At 37.9% G+C, this 27,482-nt stretch overlaps 1 long non-coding RNA gene across 1 annotated transcript in view; it reads left to right on the plus strand.

Moving 5' to 3' along the window:
- Window positions 1-27,482, plus strand: part of LOC150104527 (uncharacterized) — a 116,363-nt gene that overhangs the window by 54,811 nt on the left and 34,070 nt on the right. The window contains exon 2 of the long non-coding RNA XR_016548533.1: window positions 9,138-9,224. This is a non-coding gene — a long non-coding RNA (uncharacterized LOC150104527). The remainder of the gene's footprint in view (window positions 1-9,137; window positions 9,225-27,482) is intronic.

Raw genomic sequence — 27,482 nt, forward strand, 5'->3', positions numbered from 1 at the left:
CTAAGCCACGAACTAAATTGATTTGTCACTTTAAAGGAGTGTAATCTGTGAAATCCAAGCTAACGTTTGTGGGGTTTGCAGCGATACTAATAAGAATGTGAACTTAAACAAAGAATGCGATTGCTTAAAACTTTTTCTGATATGAGCATCCATCAAGTGTTTGTACACATTCTTATTCTGTGTTGAGCTGCTTTGTAAAAGTGTACCAAATATTTTAATTTATTTTTCTGTTAAAACCATTCTCTCTTAGCAAAAAGCAACTCATTAATAGGATTACCATTCAGCATCATATTCTATATTTATACCATTCATATGCTAAGTCGTACGTATTTTTGCCATTCCTAAAGGGGATTTGTAACAGTATGAGAAACATTTTCAAGCCACTTCAGACTTCCAGGGTGATAATCAGTGATCTTATACTGTGGTAGTGACGAACTCGCATACTTGAAAGGTATATACGGGGTGTGCGTATCACGATAATGGAAAAAGAATATCATATCGAACTATTCTGGTAACTTATCTCTACTCGTCAACAAAGTTAAAATTCCTTTTTAATGGAAAGTAGCGCAGTTTTCTAGTGCCTTGATTATTGGTGATCTGAATTTTGACCCTCGCAAGTACCGAATGGTCCATGTTAATCTTCCTGATATCACCGAGCATGTTATTCAACATTTATTACTGAATATTTACATTCTGCACGCAGTCCCATGCTTCAAGGTGGACGGAAGTTGACAGTATCTGTTGATTAAATGTTCACTCAGATTGAAAGTTTAAGGAGCTGAATGTTAATACGACGCCTGTGATTCGTTTGTCTTGATGATATACCTGGGTGTGAGTTCATTGATTGCGTGTATGTGCAGTGCCAGTGGGGCCTCTTTACCAGTAGAAGTCTACATGGTAAATTAAAGTATACAATATTGTCAACCCCCCCCTCCAAACACACACACACACACACACACACACACACACACACACACACACACACACACACACACACACACACACAATCTCAGGTTCGTATTGCATGCCCCCATTTCTGTGCCATGCGAGTATTTTCAGCCTAACTTACGGAATGTTAAAGAAATCATTCACTTTCGATGACTCGGTAAATAAATGTAGAAATCCCCCTTTCCCGGATGAAAAGCGTCATATTCTGTGAGACACAATTTATAATTTGCAGCAGTTCGGTTTTATATCAATATATTATTTTTATATTGTTGTTGTTTGTTTTAATGTGTATCTGCAGTTGTTACAGTTCCTTATAAATGTAAAATGTGACTTTGGACATGTGACCACACACTATTAAATCACTGCAAAGCGGATTTAACCAGATTCGTACATCATACAAAGTTTCTGAGTCCATGTGAACTCAGAAACGCCCTACCGATAGTAATTGTAGCTTTTTAAATAATTTCGTAGTGCCGTACTAAATGTTTTTAATATCTCAGTCGGGTCAAATAAAATATACTTTACTGTGTTAAATCATAATCTAGTTAAGAAACCCCAACAGAAGTCTATCAATAAATAATTTCGCACAGAATTACGTAAACAAATATAATTAGGGCAGCGATATTATATTCGACTAGGAATTGTTAGCTGGTATGAAAACTCATACAATTTTAAATAAATTTTCGTTTCATACATATCTAAGGAAGTGATTTTGCTGTTATTTCCTCGCAAGCAACCGCTAACACTTTTTAATTACTGATATGCCCTGCAATAACCTCGTCCAGTTACGCGCGACAAATACGTCTATATAACTGAACATTTTCTCACATTAAGTTACAAAATGCTTAATCGTACGTGACTATTTAAATATCTTTCATTTTTACAAACTTCGGAATAGTATTTACTACCATGACACTTGTCTTGCTTAAACCTTCCACTCAATGTAGATGTGTAAGCGTAGGTGTTTTGGCATCTTCCTCCACTAATTAGCAGTCGATTGATGCAGGTGGGTTGGATGTGTTATCGTCACGATAATTCTGTTTCCTAAAGGTGCTCTGTAATGTTCAGTTTTGGAATTTGCGTTGGTTGCCTGTTTTTACTCCACCTTCCGCAATCATGTCGCCACTGTAATAAAGAGTATGATCGTGTACTGGCATTTTCATACTGAACTTCTTTTCAACAGAACATCTGCGTAAATAGGCAGTACAAATGCAATATAAATTCCAGTTTCTGATAAGAAATCATGTTCCAATCTTATTAGTGCATCAAATCATGCTCAAAACTGTACGCTCCATAGTCGCGTGCTACGGACTAAAACTATCTCTTTCACCCGGAAATATTTGACTTTCGGTTACCTGGTCTCAAACGAACTGATCAATTTTTCATCCGATAGGTATTTCAAAATTTCATCCCGTATTATATCAAACTAGGGGGGGCTCCTCCCCCCCTGGAGCCTATGGCGCCCAACCCCCCGAGTTTCGGACGGGTGGGGCAGTTCTTGAATTCTGATGACTCGAATTTTGAAGACTCGACACTCAGGATAGCCCCTGAGTTTCAAAACATTTCAAAAAATGTGACAAAAGGCTTATCATTTTATATATATAAGGTAGATATGCAAGGAAGCCATCAAAGGGAGTACGTGTATTACAGTTGCATGATTGCAATACACCTACATTTCCCTTTTACTCTCTATTACATTCTTCCACTTTTTTTCTTATTTTGGTGGATATCCACATATATCTTAAAAAAAATAAATATACTCAGATAATGTAGTGTTTCAGTGTGTTCATGAAGATATCGATTGTGTACATAAATAAACATTTAGAAACGTATTTATTTCTCGAAATCAGGAACCGTTTGTCGACTTAATTAGAATTATTGAATTTACTGTCTAATAAAAATATTGAAATTCTCATTATTTCTTCCTTGACTTTAATCCAGATAATTATTATGCAGGTGGAATGGAAGAATATGTCTTAGTCACTTCTCCTACAGGATTCTCTGTCAGATTTGGTTATGGGTTGCAGATATGGATCAGATCATACTAAGCACTTAAACTGCAGAAAACAGATCGAATTCGTATCGTATGTTGGTAAACGTACCCCCTCAACTTCTACTTAGTTGTAAACTTTAAAAGTAAATCATCGTCATCATGCATATCAAGGATTTAGGCCTAGCATGGCCTGTTCCGGCCTTAGAAATCATCGTTGAATCGTTGAAGAGGACGTCCTGGTTTTCTTTTTCCTAATGGCTTGTACTTTAAGGCTTGTTTTGGTAATCTTTCTGTTTTCATTCTTTGAACGTGTTCCATCCATTTATGTTTATATTTTTTAATTTTTTTTCTATTACTGGTTCTTGGTTTAATTCTTTCATAATTTCTTAGTTTGTTTTGTGATCAAATAGGGGTATACTTTGCAGTTTTTCTCATAAACTTCATTTCTGCTGTTGTTATACTTTGTTTGTCTTTTTGTTTTATTGTCCAGATTTCGCTTCCATACATTAAGACTGGTAGGGCTAATGCATTATATACTTTTAGTCTGGTTTGTTTTTGAACTAGGTTTGGTTTAAATATAGAGTTAATTACACCTGTTATTTTTAAATATTTTGCAATTTTTGCGTTTATATCTTTTTCATTTTCATATGTGATCATTCATCATAGTTAAATGAATTCAAATTCACCTGTTCTAAGATCTTGTTATCTATTACTATTTTAGTTTTGCTGGCTCTTGTCCTTTAAAGACCATAGTTTTTGATTTTTCTGTTGATATTATCATACCATCTCATTTAGATCTAAAATAGCTTTCTGTAGTTTATCTTCAGAATTTGTAATTATTATTTGGTCGTCGGCAAAAAGGAGAGTGTTTAAGTTTATTGTAGGAAAAAGTTTAATTCCTTGATGTAAATTTTTATTCGATTTTATTATTATTATTTCATTTAAGTAAATATTAAAAAGAGTTGCTGAGAGGGGGCATCCCTGTCGGAACCCTTGTTTTTTTCTCTCTCGTATATGATAGCTCCTGATTTAATCTTATTTGTATTTGATTATTTTCATATATACTTGTGATAGCTTTTAGGATATTATTGGTATTTGTCTTTCTTTTAATATGTTAAATAATGTTTCTTTTAACTTTGTCAAATGCTTTTTCAAAGTCAATAAATGCAATATGTGTTTCGAAATTGTATTCTCTTCTTTTCTCTATTATTAATTTTAGGCAAAAGGCCGGGTCTATACATGATCGTCCTTTTCTAAATCCATTCTGTACCTCTAGAATAAAGTTTTCGGAATATTTCATTAGTTTGCTCTTTAAGATTCTGCTATATATTTTTAACAGGAATTTAGTATGCCAATACCTCTATAGTTTTTAGGGTCATCTTTATTTCATTTTTTAAAGATAGGAATCAAAATTGTTTTTTCCATTCTGTTGCGGGGATAACAGTTGAATAAATTTTATTTAAAAATAATAAGAGTCTTTCTTTGAATCTAGTTCCTGCATATTTATATAGTTCTGAACCTAGTTTATCTTCTCCAGGTGATTTTCCGTTTCTTCTTTCTTTCAGGCTGATTTCTAATTCTTCTTTAGTTATTTCCTTTTCATTGTCGTTAATTGTTTGCCAGTTGTCTTTTTTAAAATATTTGTCTGTCCACAATTCTGTATAGAAATCTAAAAGTTCTAATTTAAATTCGGTGTTTAATTTAATGTTTTCTTTGGTATCTGCATTTAAGGTATTTAAAATCTTATATACACTGGGTCTTATTTTATATAAATCATGTTTTATATGAATCATGTTTAAAAGTAAATAATCTATAAAATTTAAATTTTTGATCATGCTTATCTAATCTGTAAATTTAAATTCATGACAACCATAATATGTCATGAATTTAAACTTACAGATAAACGCGCTCACACAGACGCCATAAACTTCTGTCAGTGCCTAAAAAACTTCATCGTTATTTTTCATTTTCAGTTCATGTTGACTTTCTTAATTAGTAAGCAGTTTTAATCCACAGTTGGCAGTTCTATAAAGATTTAAAAGCAGATTAGGAAGAAAATAATCTGATTAATTACTTATGTAAACATGCGCACCTGTTATTTATTTTCATAATAGAAAGATTTGTTGTGAATATCTTGATTAAATAGTTCTAGGATGATTAACCTCACGTTCTTAAGTCATAAAATCAGGTATAACTCAACAAGAAGATTAATACAATGACCACTACTCCAGACTTGCAGTATTATACAGATCGACTAGAAATGCGGTTGGATTCGTATTTACAATTGGAATACTGTTAAAGGATTTCTAACAACACACAGTTCTATTGTCTAATTTTCAAATAGCTTCTTTACTGTCTTTAAAGTTGGTATATGCAGATAGATACATAGGTAGTGGTATGGACGAATGGTGTGGATTTGTGGGTGTATTCGTCTTCTAAAGAAGGTTCTACCGAAAAACTTGAAAAACGTCAGAAACGTTTATTCTTCGAAATTGGCATTAATCGAATTCACCTTTCCGACTAGTAAGCTCGCTCTATGTATGATGAGTCCTCGGTGAGTTCTTGGACTCTCTGGAGGGTCAAATAATAATAATAATAGTTATACAGATACAATCATTCGTATGGTAATCATGTTAATTAAAACAACTTCCGAATGCTTTTTAAGGCAACGGGAGTCCCTTGCAGTAGACAAGCTTTGGAATAGCAGGTATTCGCAAAATTGATTTCCTTTATCTGCATGTGAATTGCAAAAATACTTTACCGAATGTGCCTTCTTTCGATGTATAGTGACATTGGTAAAGCGCAGAAGCCCACCAAACTTCAAAAATAGACCAGCGCTTGGATGGATAAGCAAATTCACACACCAATAAATTAAAACTGGACTGCTATTCATAAGTAAAAAAGTTTTATACTTATCGCATTATTTATTATTGAATTATAATTATAATTCAAAGATAAGTAAGGATTAAAAGAAAACGAAAAAAATTATTATGGTCATTTTTTCCACAACCATACTTATTACAAATGAACACTCAAATGTATTATACAATGCAGTTATAATCCTCCTCCTCCCCAATTTCTCATTACTCTGAGAAATTTAATTTAGTATGCAAATCAATCAATAACATAAATGTTCTATAAATAGAAACCAAATTTGCCCATTCCTGATGGATAGCTAGTTTCAGTCACCCAGTTTAAGTTCGTGCATGTCTTTTATTTCCATTTAGCTATTTTTGGGTTGAATATTGCCGATAGCGATCGTGAATTCAGATGTAAATGTGCCCGAGCAATCTTTAACAAATGCAGTTAGCCTGACTGGTTTTGGTGTAGAAAGATAAATTTGCATTTGGTAATTTTTTTTTTATGGAGTGCCATATTAGCTGACAGCAACCTCTGCTGCTGCTGCTGCGGAGTCTTTCCACCCGACTTTGTTTCCAAGTAAGCAAAAATGGCATATCTCACTTGTGCCTTTTTCAGCTTTCTTGGTAATTCCCACTTAATCAGCTGCGTTCTTCATCGCTAGGGTAGTTCTTTTTGCGTAATCTGGTTGATGCACTCTGTATCTTCTGTTTTCTGGGTGTTTCTACTTGAAAACTATGAAGAGTGAAAATTGCCTGCACGATCTCTTACAGTTTAAGTGCACTTTGCTTCCTTTAATATAGTGAAGCCCCAATCAGATATTAGCTGTCACTTCAATGAGAATAAAAATGTTACTACTGTAAACCTTATCATTTATATTATTAGTTATTACATAGGCATACAGTATGGTTAGCTTATTATTTAAGAGAAAACAGTTCCTAATAAATAAATAAATATTTGTATAAATTCGAAATAAAATATGTCAGTGATTAACTCGATTATGTGTATTCCATAAGTTCTCAAGAAGCTATCTTTAGTAGTCTAATATTTGAAGGAAACCACAAAATCTGGAAGCCAGAATGCTTCTCATTATAGCATAACGCGTTACGTAAAATGATATGCAAGCATACGACTTATCGGCAATTGCAATCCTTCAACAAGAGACCGTTGCTGCCATAGTAACGGTGCGCACGTGTCTTAAACGAAACGTATAGACTACCAACAACGGATAGTGGATTGCTCTAAACCAGGGGTCGCCAAAGTCATTTGCCCGTCAACCCCTTCAAGCGTTTCTTGACTTTTTATCGACCCCCCTATATTTTACTATTACGTATTTATAATAGGACAAGCAAAAAAGACGCTTATGTGAATTTTTAGATTGTTTATTTTAGTTACAATGTTTATTGTATGTATAATATAGTATATATTATTATATTACTATTACTATCACTAGTAATATCACTGGTATTACTAGTGATATTAATAAACTACTGGTATTACTATCACTGGTATAACTACCAGCCCTGCTCAACTCTTCAACATAGAGGTTTAGTTCATGAATGAATAACGATTGAATTATAATATGTATGTTGATGAATTTTAGAACATTAACCCTCACTTGTATGTCGATGCCCAAAAAGGAGATGGGATCGAATACTTGTATCAGTAAATAAAAACCACGCACGTGTTGCAATCTCACTTCCACTGCGCCGGTCGTCAGGAACCACCAACATCCGTTTATTGGTAAATACGTCATTTTGGCCTACTTGATTGGCCTCCGTAACTATTTTCATGACCTTACTCCATCTTACAGGTCCTATTCATGGACCTGTAAGATGGAGGTACTGATCCCACGATTCACTCTTAATTGCGTTGTCATTACCTCCATGTCTTTTGTTATGGAGGTAATCCAAGTTAACCGAATTAAATATTACCCACACAATGATGTCTTATATTTTCTGTCGACCCCTGAGCCCGAATCGATCCCTAGCAATGTCATATCGACTCCTTTGGCGACAACTTTGTGGGTTCCCAAAGTGGGCGGTACCGCCCCCCAGTGGGCGCTGAAGCCTTCTGGGGGGGGGGGCTATAGTGAGATCAGAAGCATTTGGGGCGTTCAGGCGGTCTACGGATTCTGTGGCTCTTTATAGAAGAAATTAATAATATATATTTAAAAATTGATTATTTTCGTGATTTTGCGATTAGATAATCATTTAAAATTTAAATATTGAATTTTAATTCATCTTATTCCCGTCTTACACGATCAATTTTTTATGAATTTTCTATTTCAATTATTTAATCATTTGAAAATTTACCATGTCAGATAGAAATAGATGTAAATTTTCTATGTCAACGAGAAAATTGAACATGTCATACAGGATATTTTAACTTCTATTTTTTATATACTTAAAAAATTTATTAATTTTTTGCTGTTGTAAAAATTGAATGTGCGATACAGGCTTTAGTCTATCCACGCAGCAGACGAGTCTTAAGTAGTAGTATGTTGGTCAACTATGATGTAGGTAATTCACTCAATTCAGCATGTTTTGACAGGAATATGGGTGCTTGCAGTGACTTGTTCAAAGCACGAGTACGATGTCGATTAATAGATTTCAAATCTATAAATACTAGTGGTTTAGGAATAAGTTTCGTTATTTTTGGTGTGCTTTGCCAACAATCATCAGTCGAAAGTGTGATAGATAAGTGGAGTCATACAAAGTGTAAATTAAATCTTTTATTTTGTGAATATTTTTGCAAATTTTGTTACTTCATTATGTCTGAATATAAGAAGAAATGTCGACAGTACAGTATTGAGTATTTGAAATATCGTTTTATTCAAACTGTTATAATAGGAGGCGTTACAAAATTCATGTCTTTCAAAGTGGGCGGTGGCCCGAAAACGTTTGGCAATATTAGTTTGGCAAAATAATAGTCCGTTTAGAGCAAACCTATGCTCTAAACGGACTATTATCTGAAATACATTTGGAAAGGAATTTCCAAAACCCAGTTTAGAGATTGTATTTTGGTAAAGAACATTCTCTAGGGAGTTTAATTAGAATATCTAATGAAGCAAGCGAAGAGTTCAAAGTATGTGACATTTTAAGCAATTTTTTCTCTAACTATAGTTATTATAAATGAACACTCAAATACATTTCACAGTTAAGGCACTCCCCCCCCCTCCACACCAAGAGCTATTTCCTCAGTGAGTGAGGAAATAGCTCTGTTAGAAATTTATTTTCGTCTAAAAAAATTGATAATGTCAAAGCTGTTTAAAATTTGCACGTTCGATTTCAAGATTCAAGATTGACGATTAGATGGTATTGATTTTCTTTTACAGTGTATGACGTGGTTAAAGGTAGTATTCAGGAAGGGTTGAAAGAAAGAAAGAAGATACTCCATGGTGGGCAGTACCGCTGTGTAAAAGGTAGGTCTTGCCTTAATAATTTACTCCCTTTTTATAATTACGACAGCGGAACTAGATTAGAGAGCTCGCTACTATTGTACTGCTTAACTTGGTAAAGCCATTTGACAGATTACCGCACGGAAAACTATTACATAAATTGGATCAAATGGGAATGGATATGATGCAGTGGCATGGATAGGACGATGGCTGACTGACAGACCAAAGAGTTTGTGTGTGGTGGAATGAAGTCTAGGAGGATGGGGTAAATTGTGAAGTAACTCTGGATTCTCCACTATGGGATTTACTATTCATTTTTTACATTAATGATGTAAAAAATGAATAGTAAATCATTTTTTACATTGATGATATAGAGGATGATTTAAGGGGTATCTTCAGTTGTTTGCCGATGATGCAAAACTGTAGGCGGCAATGGTTGATAAAAGCAGTTCAGACATTTTGTATGCTAATTTAATTAAATAGTCAGTGTGGATGAATGTTTAATGGTTATCAGTTTAATCTTACGAAAGCCAATTGTACATAGGAAATTAAATATCCTCGGAATGGGTTGTATTGGTATTGTTACTAGTTGCAAATATGAATTCCGCTTCTCTATGGATCTGCATCTTCTTATTGCTTTCTTGTAAGAGATGGGCTGCTTCACAACTGATCAGCTATTCGTTCATCCCAGAAGTCAGCAAGCATCCTAAAACATATTAGTGGAAATGCCGAGGCAACTCATGCTTGTTTGTTTATGTTCTAATTAAAATTACGAGTATAACTGATATTTTTTATAAAGCTAATCGTGCTTTACAAGCTGTACAACAACGCCTTCTAAAAAGAGCTTTACCATCGTTCATAAGGGATTATTATTAATTTTCAAGTAAAGTCTATTTAGATCCTTTAATTATTTATGACTATTACTAATACAACTTAACCAATGTTGATTAGTAACCTCATAGAGAAGTGTTGTGTACAGGCCTGTTTTAAAATCATGTATTATAAAATGTATAAAGATAGATTTTTTTAAGTTCAGTCGACATGATCCCCGAATTAGACAATGGTGTAAAAACATGAGTGTATTGTAACGCACACGTTGGTCTTCCTTTGTGTGGAAAGTCGTTTTATGCGACAGCCTTTAATATATTATTCAAGGAAACTTAATGTTACATTCACGAATGATAACTCGGAGAACTGAGCAGCTGCAAGTGACCTACAATGGCTTCAAGGGGAACGCATATTTTCATTAAAAAGCTACTTAGCGGTCATGAGAAATAGCGGTCATTCCGGTCACGTAGAAAAGTTGAAAGTTTCCAAAAATATCTCGTGAGCTTCACTTAATCAGTGTTGCAGTGCAAATGTCCAATGCTTTTCTCGCTAAACTGACACGCATTTTAACCAGTTAGGACTAAAGCGGAAGTTCAAGTTATCAACCTAGGTAAAAGCCGCTCATCTGTATTTTCATAACATTAAAATATTGGCCCGTCTTTGCTTTAACGCAAAATAAGCAAATTACTCACGCGCCGACAATAAAGAATTAAATTATTTCAGTGGAATGATCCAGCTGAAGCTGCACAGGAATTTAACAAGAATTTTGCAAGTCAATACTGGTCATTTAGAAGATCACATGCATCTTAAAGGACAAGATTTATCGATTCACATGATACAGGTTGAGGAAATATTTCATATCTTTAATCGCTTCAGTTTTTAATAATTTTTAAAGGTAGAGATCTCGTTCTTCTTTGGTAGCAAAACGATGTTTGTCGGGAATAATAAATCCATTTTTCACTATCTTCAATGAGAACCTGATTGCGAATAGTTGCTTGTTATTCGTAGTTTCCAAGGATTATTCCAATTCATTAGAGTTAGTGATCACATAAAGTGAAAAATTAGAGATCAGCGGGTCTTCTTAATGTTATACATAAAATAATGGAATATTGATATCATCTATATATCTCCATCAAATTATTGGTGGAGATATGTAGATGATATCTTCATTGCATGGAACCACAACAAAGATGACCTAATAGATAATGGAATATTATTTGGGATTTCATGATATTCTTGACAGGAATTACTTGATATGCAGTCCTCAGTCTAGTTTCTTTAAGAGAAGATCGGCATGGTAATTATTTTTACAAAAGAAAAGTCCAGTGAAGAATACATCAAGGTAATCTGAACACCCTTAGATAGTGTTCCACATAAGAGCTATCAATTTAAAATGTACCAATAGGTATTGATAACTAACTTATAAGATAGTTGGCAAACTGATTGAATAATAGACAACATCATTCAGGACTTCTGTAGTTTGATGTGTCCACGGATGGTGTAGGTTAAAATATTACGAGAGAAATTTGCTGATGTCAATTTGAATAGAGTGGCCGATTGATCGAATAATCTACATTTTTTACAGGATGATTGTAAAACATTTTAATAGTTAAGAGAAAAGCGATGTTTAAAATCCAATGTGAACAAACGCAACTGTATCCGATTCGTTAATTAGATGGATATAAGTGGAATGGAAGGATTTCAGAAAAAAAGTTAATAATTTGTGTAATTTGGTTGATAGGAATAAGTTGATGGAACATATGGCTAACACAACTATTGAGCTCAGCAGACTGTAGAATTAAAAGTGAGGCTATTATTGGATTATGGTTCTCAGTTTATTCGTATTGGTTTTAATAGACGACGAGAAATGTCAGTGTACTCAGGAAAGATTAAGTATGAAGGATTGTATCATTCTGGCTTGCTGCAATAAGATGAATTCATGAAACTGGAAATGGAGAGGAGACAAAGTTGAAAGATTAGTTCAGGCAGTTTAGGGACAGATTTAGAGTTAGTGATGGTTGAAGGAAAGGTTAATAAAGATTTAAGTACAGTGATTAATTTGGATTTGTTGAACATGTCAGTATTATGTTTTTTTTTTTTTTTTTTTTCAGTAGTAAAATTTGAACAAGCAACCCAATACGACGATGGTAAAACTAACAAGCCCTTTGGTTTGGCCACGATTAGCGATTAGATAGTAACTGTTTCATTTGTTGTGCATTTTTCCAGTATTGAGTTAGTCAGACTCAGACTGTCACTTCGGGATTAGATTTCCTCCGGGTTCTCCAGTTTTCCCCTCACAGTCATGAAACTAACTTTGAGAACATTTTCATTTAGTATGTGCTGGTTTAAATCTAAATTTGAATAGTATTTGTTCTATAACTTTCGCACTCTAGACACTAGATGGACATAAGCTACTCGGAAAGAAGTCAACGGACACGCCCATGGGCAAAGTGCATCGTGCCATGTTACGAATAACGTGTTTGTAGTGGTATAAATTGGTGAAATACGATGCAAATATGTCCGCGTGAAATGGCTCTACGTAAACGTTTCCCCTTAGCCTTTTTTTTTGTTTTGTTTTAAATAATTGTTGTTATTTGTTTATTACCAACTTTCTGGCTCTAGTGGGGATATTATTATTATTTTTTCCCACTAGAGCGGGATTATTAGCCTTTTAGGCTCATTGACTAACTTTACTAACACTCTAAGTAAGTCGACTTAGAGTCTATTCTTTCCCCCCCTTTTTTTACTATAAACGCAGAGTCAAAATGAGTAAATTTGTTCAATTCCCCCCCCTCTCTCCAGAACGAGAACTCGTGCAATCGAAGTGCCAAGATTGGAGGAACCTAGAGTTCTAACTAAGACCCTTAAAGAGATCATACCTTAAAGAGACAGAATATCTACTCCTTTTACCCAGTACGAAGTACCTCGTAGTAGTGAACGACACCGATTCGAGAGACAAACTTTTAAAGGGTTTCTCTGTATAAGGAAACCGTATACAGTATAACACAGGTCATTGTAGGGAGCCAAATGAGGACACTTAAAATCGACATTTTCCCTATGGAGTACATTCAAGTCGGATATGACATTCTGGTACAAGCCTTTGCTAAGTGGAGAAAGGGGAGCAACATCAAACAAAGCATTTCTAAAGATCCCACTTGGTTCTCCGGGGGAAGTAACCTTCACAACGGACATGAAGTTACCCGTGCCCAACATAGTGAACGGCACTACCCCGGAGTGAAGAGACAATGCTTCCGTTGCGGCTCGGTTGAACATCAGGGCAAAGATTGTCCCCGAGCCAAATGCTTCAATTGTGTCAGTGTTGGGCACATATCTAGCCAGTGCCGTAAGTGCAGTATTTCAGACCACCGGATCACTAGCTTCCCGCTACGTACCTTTGCGGAAAGAGCAGGGGCACCTATCGAGCCAATGACACAGTAACACCCTAAGTCGCGGGAATTCTCCTTCAGAGCAAGGAGAATTCCCGCAACTCCCCAAGACCACTGGAGAGAAAACCTTTCCGCAGACAGTCCTTGGAAAGATAAAGAAAGTAGTTACAAGTGTCACCCCCGTAGCTACTTCTACCTCGACAACATCAGCGGCAGCAACGACCCGGCAATTGAAGATCAGCCGAAAAAACATCTGAGACGGAACCAGAAACTTACACCGAAGCCGTCATCTTACCGGTAACAATATCAGCCGTTAAAGCCGAGGACAAGACTGCTCCCCCTGAAGCAAGCGACCCCTCCCCTATAGTAGTCATGCATCTCGAAGAGGGGGGGGGGACATTAACTCGCATGCTGTCCCCACCATCACAAACATCAAAGGCGGCGAAACGTAAAGAAAAATCGGATCCTAAAAAGTAGAAGAAACGGAAATCCAGGACCAGAAAACCAACAGAAACATCGTAATCCGAAATCGAGCTTGATTCTACCCCCCCCCCCCTTCTTCAAGAGAAAACAACATCAAGGACAGAATCAAACGCTATACAGGGTCGCAGTTCAATAATTACACGTATAAGACCTCGGAAGATAAATTAGTAAGCTTCAAGATAATGAACAGCAGACACAAGTTCGAAGTCCTGGCGAAGTCGTGCTCGAAACTTGAAGCACGTCTGCAGGGGGAGCCCGGATATTCCATACCCCTACTTATGTAATCCCTACTTCGACTAGTAAAAGACCTTAAAATAAAAGACTTCGATCAGGAATAAACAATCAATGACACCACCAGCCTTATGTATCGCCTCGCTCAACATCAGAGGCCTGCGATCACCACTCAAACAGGAGGCGGTGTGAAAACTGATGCTAGCGGGAAACCCATTTTTACCATTATAGAGATATGCAGGAACTTAGTCAAAAGTAACCCGTGACATTGTACTGGAACTTCGGCCCAACACAGTACAGCGCCCCGGAGTCATGGTACTTATGCTAGTTCCCCCCCCCCCCCCTCCTAGGACCTTTCACAACATTGAAAGGGCTGCAGAAGGAAGAATTCTCGCCATAGACTGGAAGTTCCGGGGCTGTACTTCCAGCTTCCTTAACATCTATGCCCCGGCTAACGTATCTTCAAGACCAGCGTTCTTCCACACTCTTAACAACTATCTCTGTGGCGCCCATCACGTCATCATCATGGGTGACTTCAACTGTGTAGCGAACCCGAAATTAGAGAAAGTAGCAGGGAACCCAACATTAGGAACATCCGGCTACAGACACTTTGAAGTCCACTTTAAAAATACTCAGCTCACTGATGTTTGGCGACATCTTAATCCCCACACGTAGTTTGGCCATGGAGTTGGTACTCGGTTAGACCGTTTTTATCTGTCATCATCGCTCTTTTCTATAGTCGAGATGGTAAGACACGTCAACATCAGCAACAACATCTCAGAACACAAAATAATTGCGCTCAAGTACCATCATCTCGAAAAAGTGGAAATTGGTCCGGGCCCCTGGAAGTTACACCAAGACTTCCCGTCCCTTTTCTCGGCCCAGCTTCACCATCTCTGTTCCACTTGGACGAATGTTGACTGGGATTGGGGCACTTGGGCGCAATCTAAATCCACCATCAAGAACAAAATGATAGAATGGGGTGAGAACGTGCCTCTACCTTTACAGATCTCGGCTCTGAAACCTCTACAAAGAAAGGAGCTGGCTCATAGCCAGCTAACGCCAAGGAATACCATGTGACAACATTATCCGGGAAATTAACACCGAAATAGACGCAGAACAGTAAAGGCAAGCGGAGGAAAGAAACTTCAAGTTCAGAACACATTTCGGCTCGGAAGACACGCCGTCGCCTGCCTTTTACAACAGGCGCTTCATGAAGAGAACCAGGATTTCCATCACGGAAAGCAGCAGGTTCAGGGAAAATTCGTTGCGGAGACAATTCATCGCAAGGAAAAAATCATCACAGCAAAATTTATCGCGAACTATTGATCGCTGAAAATGTTATTCGCTAGAAAACTGAAATGAATTGCATTGATACCGATATATGAAAAGTAAATGCAGTGCAAGATAAATTTCATAAAATATAATTTTGTTACATATCTATGTATTAGTCCGCGCGGTTAGCAGAGTGGCTGGTTGCTTCACAACCACATGCCTGGGAAAGCAGTGTCCTGGGTTCGATTCCCGTCGCTGCCGTGAGGAGTGTAGGATCTTTCTCAGACATAGCTAAGTTAGCCGGTCATGGGCGAGGACTGCAGGGTTTTTCTCCCCAGATTATGTGGGGTTTATCCTCCAGCAAACTGGCCCTGAGAAGATAACCTTCTACAGACATAGAATACTCTGGGAGGCATAGGGCCACCCACCTTCTCCTCGTATAACGGTTGCGGTTATAATTTTGTAAATATTAATATTCCATCAACAGAATCTGTAGTTTCAAAGTAAGAAAGACTATTTATACCATTTTAAGACGAAACAGAAATTTGGAAACTCGGCAATCAATAAAATATTACTTTCTTTGTATAAGAATAAAAAATATAAGAAAATCTAAATAAATAATACATAGATCAATCCCTCTTTTACTTTTACGGTGTCGAGGGTATATTCCTTATAACCGCAACAGTTATACGAGGATAAGCTGGTTTGCCTGTGTATCCTATGTCCGTAGAAGCGTTACGTTCTCATGGTCGGTTGGCCTGCTTCCGGAAGAAAAAAATCCCATATAAACTGTGGAGGAAAACCCTGCAGTCCTCACCCAAGACCGGCTAACTTGGATATGTCTGAGAAAGACCCTAAGCTCCTCATATCAGCGACGGGAAGCGAACCCAGGACACTCCTTTCTCAGGCATGTGGTTGTGAAGCAACCAGCCACTCGGCTACCCCCATGGAGTAATACATAGATACATAATAATATTATATTTTGTGAAATTTATCTTGCATTGCATTTACTTTTCATATATTGGTATCAATGCAATATCATGTCAATTTTCTAGCGAATAATATTTTCAGCGAGTTTTTCAATAATCAATAGTTCGCGCGATGAATTTTTCTGTGATGAATTGTCCGGACACGATGGCAGCAACATCCTGAATGGTACTTAGAACATCCTGCAAGCCTTCCATAGGCACTATAGTTCACTTTACTCAGACAACAGTGCCTCTCCAAGCTACTCCTCTTGGAACATCGCAATCCTCCCTGTGCACATCCAAGCATGATTGAATTCTCCTTTTACGGCTGCCGAAATAACCACAGCCTTTAAGAAATGCCGAGGTAAGAAAGAACCTGGTCTAGACGGACTGGGGACAGAATTCTATCGTGAGGCATGGGACTTGATACTCCCGGATCTCATGGCGCTTTACATCTTCCTTACCACCGGAAACGTTCCAGGCGAGTTCGTGGAATGCCCTTACGGTTTTCATCCCCAAGGCCAACACGGGATCGTTCTCTCTCTCTCTCTCTCCCTCCCCTGATCAAGAACTGGCAGCCAAATTAGTCTTTCCAACTTCGACTACATCGACTTGGCCCGAGCCATTAACAACAAACTCAAAGTGGGGATGAAATACATTATTAAAAGCCCTCAAGTGTATGGCAACCCAGGCCAATCGATAGAATTTAATCTGTACCTCATCAGAGATCTGCTCGGTCTGGTATCCATCAAGAAACATCCGATGGCATTGCTTTCAATCGATCTCCACCGAGTGTTTGACAGCGTCCGACACTCATATTTGTTTTACATCCTTCAGGAAGTCGGCGTCAGCAGGCGCCTCCTTATCATTCTTCGGGTAGGCTATAACAACAGCTCCATTCGCCTCCAAATCAATGGATATCTATCTGACCCCATTACCATCCAAAAAGGGGGTCAAACAAGAATGCCCACTCATCCCCCTCCTTCTTTTTGCTCTGGTCCTTGAGCCTCTTCTACAGGCAGTCAACAACTCTCGTGCCGATAGAGATACCACTCCTGCTCACCACAGAGGAATCCAAAATAACAACTTATGCGGATGACATGGCGGGTACCCTTACGGACAACGACTCCATAAGGCTTTAACATACTCGAGAGGTTCAAAGTGTCTGGACTAAGACCAAACCCAGACAAAACTCAGCTAAAGACATATGGAGTTTGGGAGCCAGTTAATATTCCTTTGGGTCTAGTTCCTAAGGAAGACCCCATTACCATCTTAGGGATACCTTTCACGGCGCACCCTGAAGTCGACGAAGATCATCTCATCGCCAAGAACGTCAACAGCCTCAAGGACTGGAAAATCGGACTGCTGTCAATTTCCTCCCAGGCCACAGTAATAAAGACCATTGTATGCCCAGCGTACCAGTATGTTGTTAACATTACAGACATCTCGGATCATCAAGAGAGCCGGCTCTACAGGAAATCCTTAAAGTTCTTCTGAGGCAACTTGCGTCCGAAAATGTATATCAAGATCTTTCAACTTCCAGAGAAGCGAGGGGGATTTGGCCTCCCAGTTCTCAAAATACGATTCATGAGTAATACCGGATTCCATCTGAACAAGATACTGCAACCTAACCATTTTATCAGTTATCTTGTTCGGTATTATTTGAGTTTCAAGCTTCCTCTCTTTGGAATTCCAACCCACCAATGATCCAAGGCAGAAATTGTCCCAGAATACTACAACCAGCTTTGCCGGACTTTACAGTAACTCCGCTCTTCGGGTATAGACATCGACAACATTTGGTGCAGCAAAAATTATTACGACATCTTCTTTGGTCACTTAGAAAGACACCGTAGCTACTCGACAAGAAAGGACCTGGCATGGAGGATAGCATACCGCAGCCTTCCAGATAAATAACATCTGGCGGTTCCGCAACACCAGGAACCCCTTTTGAGACTTCAACTTGAGTGTGGATGATGTGGAGTATGCATTCTACCACTGCTCAGTCTCCTAAAACATCTGGAGGAGGCTGAGTGGCGTGCTCCGCATCCCACTCTTAACGCAGGTCAAGTCATCTTCCTGCAGTTTCCACCACGAACAAACAACAGGCAGAAGTTACTAATATTTGTGATTAACGTAATAAAGTATCACATGTGGAGGGTGAGGATAAAATGTGCCAGCAACATCAATCGTACGAGCTGGATAGCCATCTCTCGGATGTGCTATACTGTGTTTACGGGGCTACACGACGTTTCCTGGTGATCGAAAAAGAGACTCTAGGTGAGCAAAAATTTAAGAACATGTGGTGCTCTCCTCCTATCTTGTGCAATGTAAAGAGAGGAGCCAACTTTAGGCGGTCGACCTAAAGGATTGGGTCGATCACCCGGGCGCCGGTTACCCCCCGTGGTCACGGTCGCCCAGCAGACCTGTGAGACAGTGCGCGAAAGAGTTAAACATCTGATAGCCCAGAGCTTGTTGGATGGGAATCATTAGCTCAGGCCTACTTTTCTTCTTCAACTCTTCCCCCCCCCGCTTTTCCCATCCCACTCCTTTTCTCTCCTATTTCTCTACCACTCTCCCCCCATCTCAACCTCGCTATCACTTGCTCGCCCTTCTTTTTCTTCTCTTCTGGGGCACTCTGGTACCCCTTTTATTTTTCAATAGGCCGATGATGAGCTTTCTTTACTTTTTTTTTACGTAACTAACGAAATTTGAGAGGCGTTTTGATAAGATGCCATGTTGCAGGCCCATCTGTTCGACCAATTGTTGTCAAATTGGGCCATCTCAGGTCAACACTCAGTGATACTATATTGAGATGGAAGTGCAGGTAGTCAAATACAAGCGTTATCTACAGTGGCGACTCACTACCTTCAAAGAGCATGACTGTAGGATACTACGAAGGATGATATGTAAAAGTCGTCATTCGTCGGCAGAAACTTGAAAGCAGAGTTCAAGTGGGACGCAGAAAGGAAAGCTGTGTTATGGAGCAACGAATCACGCTACAATCTCTACCGAGTAGGTGGACAGGTGTGAATGTGGCGGATGTCCGGTGAACGTGTCTTACCACAGTGTATAACCCTAACTCTAAAACTCGGAGATGATGGTGTGATGATATGGACCCTTCTTTTTGTCCTTGTTCGGATCTCTGTTTATGATGCCACGAACATTGAGGTATCTGAGCATACTGGACAATGCAGCACAATACTTTCTGGGGGTTTTACGAACCTGACCACTGTCTCTTTCAGCCAGACTATGCACCATGTCGCGAAGCTTCTGCTTTAATTGCGAGATTTGTGGATACGAACATCCTCGCACGTGACTGATCTCACAGAGCCCTGATCTAAACCTTTTTGAACATTTGTGAGATGATCTGGAGCGTTAGGTGAGGTCAAGGGACATTGCAACCTTGAATACTCCTCGACCTCATTACATGTCTACAGGAAGAATGGTCCAAAATTCCTATTGATCCGTGTAGTACGTTTCTGAAAGTATGCTTCATAGGATTGTTGCAGTCATCGCAGCGAAAGGGGGTCTTACATCTTATTATTGTGGACGTCCTGATTTTTTGTTCCTCATACTATGATTTTTCACTTATTTCCCAGCAGTGTATCTAATGCTTAATTGTAAAGATACGTGTAAAACTTCTTTACTTCGGAAACTCATGACAGCAGAAAATGAATATGACCTCGGGACAGTAGCACAAATAATCAGATATTAAATATAAAAACATTTTATTACGTAAGCGAGAAATGAAAATTAAATTATTTGCTGGACAATTGTGAATATTGCAGATGTAGTCGGCTCCTCATCCTTTTATCGTTTTCATTTTCAGGAAGGGAAAAAATTCGACTTTGAGGTGATAAAACCGCCATGATCATATACGACCACCTAAATAAGCCAGTCAGTTGAAAATTGAAGATTCCGCATCTTATGCACATAAGCTGGATGTTAGTCTTACCTTGCAATTTTGTTTTTCCGCTCGTTAAAAACAAAGATAAAGCGAAAAGTGCTGCTCTACTTAATATTACAGTTATCGGTAAACCTGGACTTCTTATTGCCGAAATGAAAACACTTGTTTTTCATTTTCAAGAAGGTCTGCAGGTTCGAAGTTGAACTGTGTCTGGATGTGGATTAGAAGCTCCTTGTGTTTTCATTGGTTTAAAAGAATGATGTTGACCAGTTCCGTGAAAGAGATACGGAAAATAACCTATAGCAAAGCGCAAACTATGAAGTGTGTGTGTGTGTGTGTGTGTGTGTGTGTGTGTGTGTGTGTGTGTGTGTGTGTGTGTGTGTGTGTGAGAGAGAGAGAGAGAGAGAGAGAGAGAGAGAGAATTCTGTTAGCTTCATACTGAATAACATATGCACGTTTTGAGGGTATTTGCACATCACCAACCGACATGTGAGAAGAATATTTCAAGGTTACTTGAAATGAGATTTACACTCGTTACCAATTGTATCGGTAAGAAAGTTTCTTAGACGTATTCGGAAAGGTTACCCTGTGTTAAAGGAAGACCGAAGATTTTAGGTGTGGGGTGTTCGCTCTCTTGAAGGATTTGGCTGTTCCTTTCGCATAAATATTGAAGCACCTTTATTGCCAGAAAGAAGATGATAGCACAGATTTTCTGCATACTGGAAGTTCAGAACGTTATCTTCGTCCCATGTGAGGTATGTCAGTCAGGGTAGAGCTTTCAGCTTGGGATCTTTGTACATTGTAGTGTTTGTCAGATGAAGAAAAGGGATTGTCTTGTCATCAGCAAAGCATAAGGTGTTTTTTGTAATGATACAATATAACGGAAATAATGTTTTCTTCTACTTTGTAATGAGCTATCAGGTTATTAAGACAATGTACGGTGTGGGGAAAGGTCATTAAAATTATATAAAGTACAGAAATCTTGTGGAAAACACGAATTTAAATTTCAAAAAATGTGGTAAAAGGACAAGTTTAGTAAAATTATAACACACTCTCTCATCCTATACAGATCCATTGAACTGCTTTTAATGCACTTCCATAGCTCTATTCGTTTTAAATATGGGTCTTGATCATTTATGAAAGGGGGGGGGAATATTTTTTATTGCAGAAGTTAACATTTCTGGGATAGGCATATCTGATAAATGACTGAGTTATTATTTTCAGGAACTGTGACACAAATAGATAAGAAATACTCCAAACACGCGCCTTTTCTTCATACTTCAGACACGACCACGTCGTTCGTAACTGGTGATTGTAGAGAATATCTATTTCTGAGACAGTGAGTTTGTCATTTCCAATTTCGCTGTTTAGGCGGTGTTCCCCCTTCGGCAATCCCGTGAAGCTCATTATTTGAAACGTGAGTGGATAACGAACAAATAGCTCCCAAAATACCCACAACATTTGCCAAGCAGAATTTTGATGTTAGTCGATGTGTTACAACGCTGTAGTCCGCAGCTTGCAAAAGAATACAAATTTATCTGCAGTTTGACTGTTAGTCAAACTGCAGATAGAGTGAGCAGTTAGAGAACCCTCTAGACTTTAATTCTAGCGTAACTTCATATTCATTTTGACTTATTAAGAATTAAGACATGCCATCTTCTGGTACAAATTCAAAGATTGATTAATTTAGATAAAAATTGTATTATGTTATGCTAAAATGAAGGATATTCTCTGTAAATGTATTATGCTGTATTTAAAGCAGCATAATACATTTCATCGCATTGAACAGTGTATCGTATTGAAGTGTGAATGTTCCCTTGGAGCAGGAGAGTGAGGATAACTAACTTCACCTCTTACAGTGTCTTCTGCATATGTTGAGAAATGTCTAGAAATTATCAGCTTCCGCAAAATCATTATCAGACTGAAGCTAAATATATAAATTAATCAGAAGAATATTTAATCCTAATTTAGTTTTTTGTAACTGAATAAAAACTGTTCATTTGCTGGTCGTAATGATATATGTAAATCTTTGTTCCTGTTCATAAAGGAATTTAACCTACAACCTCTTTTCAGGTAATAAGATTAGATATTTCTGAAATACCTGCATTTGACTAAAAGTGGATCCTTTTCAATCCGATCTGGTCTTACACCGTAATAAAAGTGATTTGTCCACCTAAAAACACGACTTTTTTCATAATGGAATTAAAACCCGACAACGTGTTTTTAGAAAACAAATTCCAGTCATTTACTGGATTACTGGTCTGGAACACCGAGCGGAAAACACGTTATTAACAGACGCATTACTTTGATTTCATAGCCTAAGCTGTTTCGGCAATAATTCAGAACAACCCACTCCATCATTCCTAGGGTTTAAGGAGATACGGTGCAATGTCACAATCCACCTATCAATCTTTTTTTTTTCACGAACACAATCATTAGATCTACTCGGCATGCTAATTTTGCAGATTGAAATTCAGTTGGACCACAGTTTAATCAAGGAGCATCTTGTGGAGTTTCATCGTCACTTCTTTGACTTCATATTCCAATTTAGAGGTTGTCTAATATGGAGGAACTTAATTCATATGTATAGGAATGAAGTAACTATGGGCGCTGAAGTATTTAATAGATATGTTGTGAATTTATGAAGGTTTTCGTTGTGACAAAGTGTTGGAGTTACTGGCAACATCAATACTTCAATTAATGAACAGAAGTGTTAAAATGATGGAGCTAGAAATATTTAAATATTTATGTTAACTATAAATAAAAATAGCTGAACATATTATTATTATTAAGAGAGACTTCCAGGCAGTAAGAGACTCATCGAGGAAGGCCACATACTACACACACACACACACACACACACACCAGCTATCATACTTATTCTTGAATTCATTCACATTGCATGCACTCACAGCATCCAGCGACAATTCACTCCAATCACTAACCACCCTCTGAGCGAAACATCTAGCCCTCACACTCTTCTTGGTGGCCGTCATGCTCAGCTTCCAACGATGCCCTCTCGTCCATAAATTGAAAAATTCCATCAGTTGAAATCCTTTATGACCCCTTCAGAAGTTTGTAAGTCTCAATCTTATCACCCCCTCTTTCTCCTATTTGTTAGTATCTGCAGTCTACAAATTCTCAATCTCTCTTCATAATCAGTATTCCATAATACTTATATCATTTTTAACACTACTTTGTACTCTCTCCAATATATCAGAATCACAACGGAAATCAGGAGACCAGACCTACGTACAATAGTCCAAATGAGGTCTTATAACGGCCTTGTAAAGAGGCAAAATTATATCCTTAGATTTACATGTGAACGTTCGTTTCAGCATTGCAATTATCTTTTGAGTTGTATTTGCAATCTTTGCCACATGACCCCTAAACTTCAACCTCCTATCTATTACCACTCCAAGATCCCTAGACTCATCAGTTTCTTCTAGCTTAATTCCACCAAGATATTACGACATTAGATATCTAATCATGCCGAAGTGAATGACTTTACATTTACTGACATTGAACTGACACCCATTTTTCCATGCCTAAAGTTCCAGACTATTCAAATCATTCTGCAAAGACTGCATATCAGCAACATTTCTGATTACCCTACCTATCTCTGCATCATCAGCAAATAACTGTATGTCGCTTGTGAAATCCTTCCCAATATCATTAATGTATAGATTGAATAACAGTGGACCAAGCACTGATCCCTGTGGTACACCACTTGTTACCTTAAAGCTTGCAGACTCAGATCTCCCTTATACCACTTTTTGATATCTGTCATTCAGCTATCCTCTTATCCATACTAGTATTGTATTACCCAGATCCATTTCTCCAATTTATGCAGCAGTCTGCCATGCTGTATTATGTCAAAGTCTTAGCAAAATCCAAAAGTATCGTGGTTTATCTATTTACTCTTGTCTAGTTAAATGGTAACATTGTTACAGAATGCAAGTAAGTTGCATGACCTTCCCTTAGTAAACCCATGTTGTTCATTGCAAAGTAGAGATTCACTCTCAACCCATTTTTGAATGCGAGCCCAATTTTTCCAAAATCTTCACGACTACTTCTGAGATGCTAATTGGTCGATAGTTGGATACATCGGTCTTTGCACCGCCCTTGTGCAATGGAATTACCATACATTCTTTCCATTCCTGCGGAATCTTCCCTGTTCTGACAATGGTCAAAAGAATGGCTAGTTCAGCTGAACACCTTTTAGCACACTGCTGATATTCCATCAGTCCCTATTGCTGAATTTTCATTTAATTTGGCAACAGCTCTAATACCTCAGCCTCACACACCTGCGTTTCTTCATCTAGTGACGAGGTAACAGTGAGCTCAATGTTGCGTTCACAAATTTAATAGCTTTTAACGAAATGGGCACTCATTAATTGAACAATCTCTTATGCATCCGTAACCTCACACCATCTGGATTTAGAAGAGTTATTCTTTCAAATTTATTCTTTCTTTTATTTGCAGCATATCGATACAATTCTTGTGGGTTGTCTTTAGCACACAAAGCTAGTTTCTTTTCATAATCAGACCCTGCTTTCCTTACAACAGTTGTGACTATTCTAGCCTGCTGCTTATAACGTTCATTACGGACGTCATCCTTTTGCAAACGGTATTCCTTCCACATCGTCCTTTTCTTACGAATCTCTTGCTTAATAAGATAACACATCCATTTGACTCCTACTCTGTTTATTCTTCGAACTCTCGGGACACATTCTGATATCGCATCATTTAAGTATTTTTTGAATGCTTCCTATGCACTGTCGATATTCTTTCCATCCAGCAACCGATCCCATTCCACTGAATGAAGTATACTTCCCAGTTCGTCATAATTTCCTGCTTTGTAGTTGAGCATGTAACCTTTTCTGAATGGAACATTCATAAACTTGGTCTCTTCCTAGTGAGTACCGCATGATCACTGTCAACTGGAGGCAGAATAGTTACGTCTTTAACTGAAACGCCCTCTGACACTATAATCAAATCTAACACTCTTTGACCTCGAGTTCCTTCTGTCACATACTGCTTGAGGAAGTTGTCCCGCAACAACTCAATAAATGCATTTTCATTCTTCTCATGAGATTCAACTGCTACCCAATCAATATTTGGATAATTAAAGTCTCCCATTATGATTACTATTTTCCCCGCTCACCTTTTCTATTTGGTGATGCATTTCTTCATCACCAGAAACCGATCCACCAGGTCTGTAACAACACACCACTATGTAATTTGTCTTGTTAGATTCCCTCGCACCAGATGGCTTCAAACTCACACATGAAATATTGTTAGTAGTATTACTACATTCATAGGTCTCAATTCTAACTGGATTTAAGTCATCCAATATTATTAGCAGTATGCCCCCTCCTCTCCTATCCACTCTATCCTTCCTAAAAATACTGTACCCATGACACTCGATACCAGTTAGTAGGTCTGATTCTGATAGCCCAGGTCTCACTAATTCCTACAATCTGAGGTCGTAACATATTGACTAAGGAAACAAACTCTACCCCTTTGTTTCTGATACTCCTATATAAAAAGCTTTAAACATTATCTAAATGTAGAAAAGATAGCAGCTAAAGTTAATAAAATACTAGAAATAGTTATCTATCTCAATGGCTTTAACAGGCCTTTAAGGCCCACAACCCTCCAAGCATGCTTGGATTTCGTAACCGAAATACGAGGATAGAATGGTCACCCTTACGCCTCGAAGTATTCCTGGCTGTATGCCTGTGTGTTCACGGGGACGGTTTGCCTGTTTGCGGGATGAACAACTCCAGATAAACTGACGGAAAAAACCCTGCTGTTCTGGCCCAAGACCGGCTAACTTGGCTATGGCTGAGGAAGATCCTTCAGCTCCTCACGTCGTCATCGAACCAAGGACACTCCTTCCCCAGTCATATGGTTGCGAAGCGCAAAGCCACTAGGCTAACCGCGCGGACTTAGAAATAGTTACCATGAACAAATTTTTGTTGGCGTCTTTGACGTGCTGCACTAATAAGATTTCCTGTGATTCGAAGAAATAAATATTTCTGCTTAAAACCTGTTAGCTATTATGGGCCATCAGCTGCACACTCACTACAGCAGATCTGTGACGGCGCACTGTTTCATTTTAATACAAGGTATTAATTTAGTCCGAATCAATAAATAAAATTGAAAGGAAACGAATGACGAAATATGCTTAGAATTTCAGTTTTTCAACAGAAGGCGATAAAACGTTGTATCCTTGAGTTCAATTTCTTCGAAAAATGTCGCTCTTCATGACATACAAATGTAGTCGATAAAAATTCCATTTTCTGTTGTAAAGTGAAAAGCTCAACAATATTCGTTTTAGGAATATATCTGAATTTATGAAATACGAAAGATATTTATTTATTCAGAGCACGAAAGTTCACGAACTCGTGGCTCTTTATCCCTGATGCGCACTTGACTCCGAAGGCTCTGAAGATTGGTTGTGACCTTTTTCTCTGCGGAGGATTGTCTCTGTATAGATTGACAGCCCTCCCACTCCGCCAAATTGTTATTTTTATATATTTCATTTGTTATCTCCATTTTTCGAATTCAAACAACCTCGAATCTTGATTTTTCTAATCAATTTCATAGTTTTTTTATTTATTTTTATTTTTATAAGGAGATTTATTCAGGATATAAAACTATCTTAAGTGTCAGATGGCATTTTTTTGTTATTATTGACATTAAGTTACCTTTATGAAGATCTACATTTCAGGCTGTGAAAGTTATTTGTAAATTTTCGAGCTTTTTTTTTGTTGTATTATTTATCTACCGTTTAGTGTTACGACTTCTGTATTCTCCGAGTATCGCACCTCATAAAAGTTCGGACTTTTTTCCCTCTTTTTCATGAGTATGATTTCCACCGTTATTGATGATTATCGTTTGGGCTTTGTAAAACGCAAGCGTAGCGATATTAATGTATATTCAAGCATAGAATAAACCATTTAATCCAGACAGACAGTAGACACGGTAGACAACGTTTCGTTTTGTTTGTTTTTTTTTGTTAATTTCCTTTCGACTTGTATGATTTCGCGTCATCTCATTTGAACTGTTACTAATTAAAGCCAATTCAGGCTGTTGATGAACTAGACAAATCTAGGTTTTCTCTTAAGCAAACCTACACTTATATCGGTGATCGTTATTGCTTTCTCATTTGAAGTCATGATCACGTGGAAGCCCC

This window comes from Typopeltis vanoorti, chromosome 7, assembly GCF_054136105.1.
Source record: "Typopeltis vanoorti isolate ZY-2024b chromosome 7, IOZ_Tvanoo_1.0, whole genome shotgun sequence".
Lineage (NCBI taxonomy): Eukaryota > Metazoa > Arthropoda > Arachnida > Uropygi > Thelyphonidae > Typopeltis > Typopeltis vanoorti.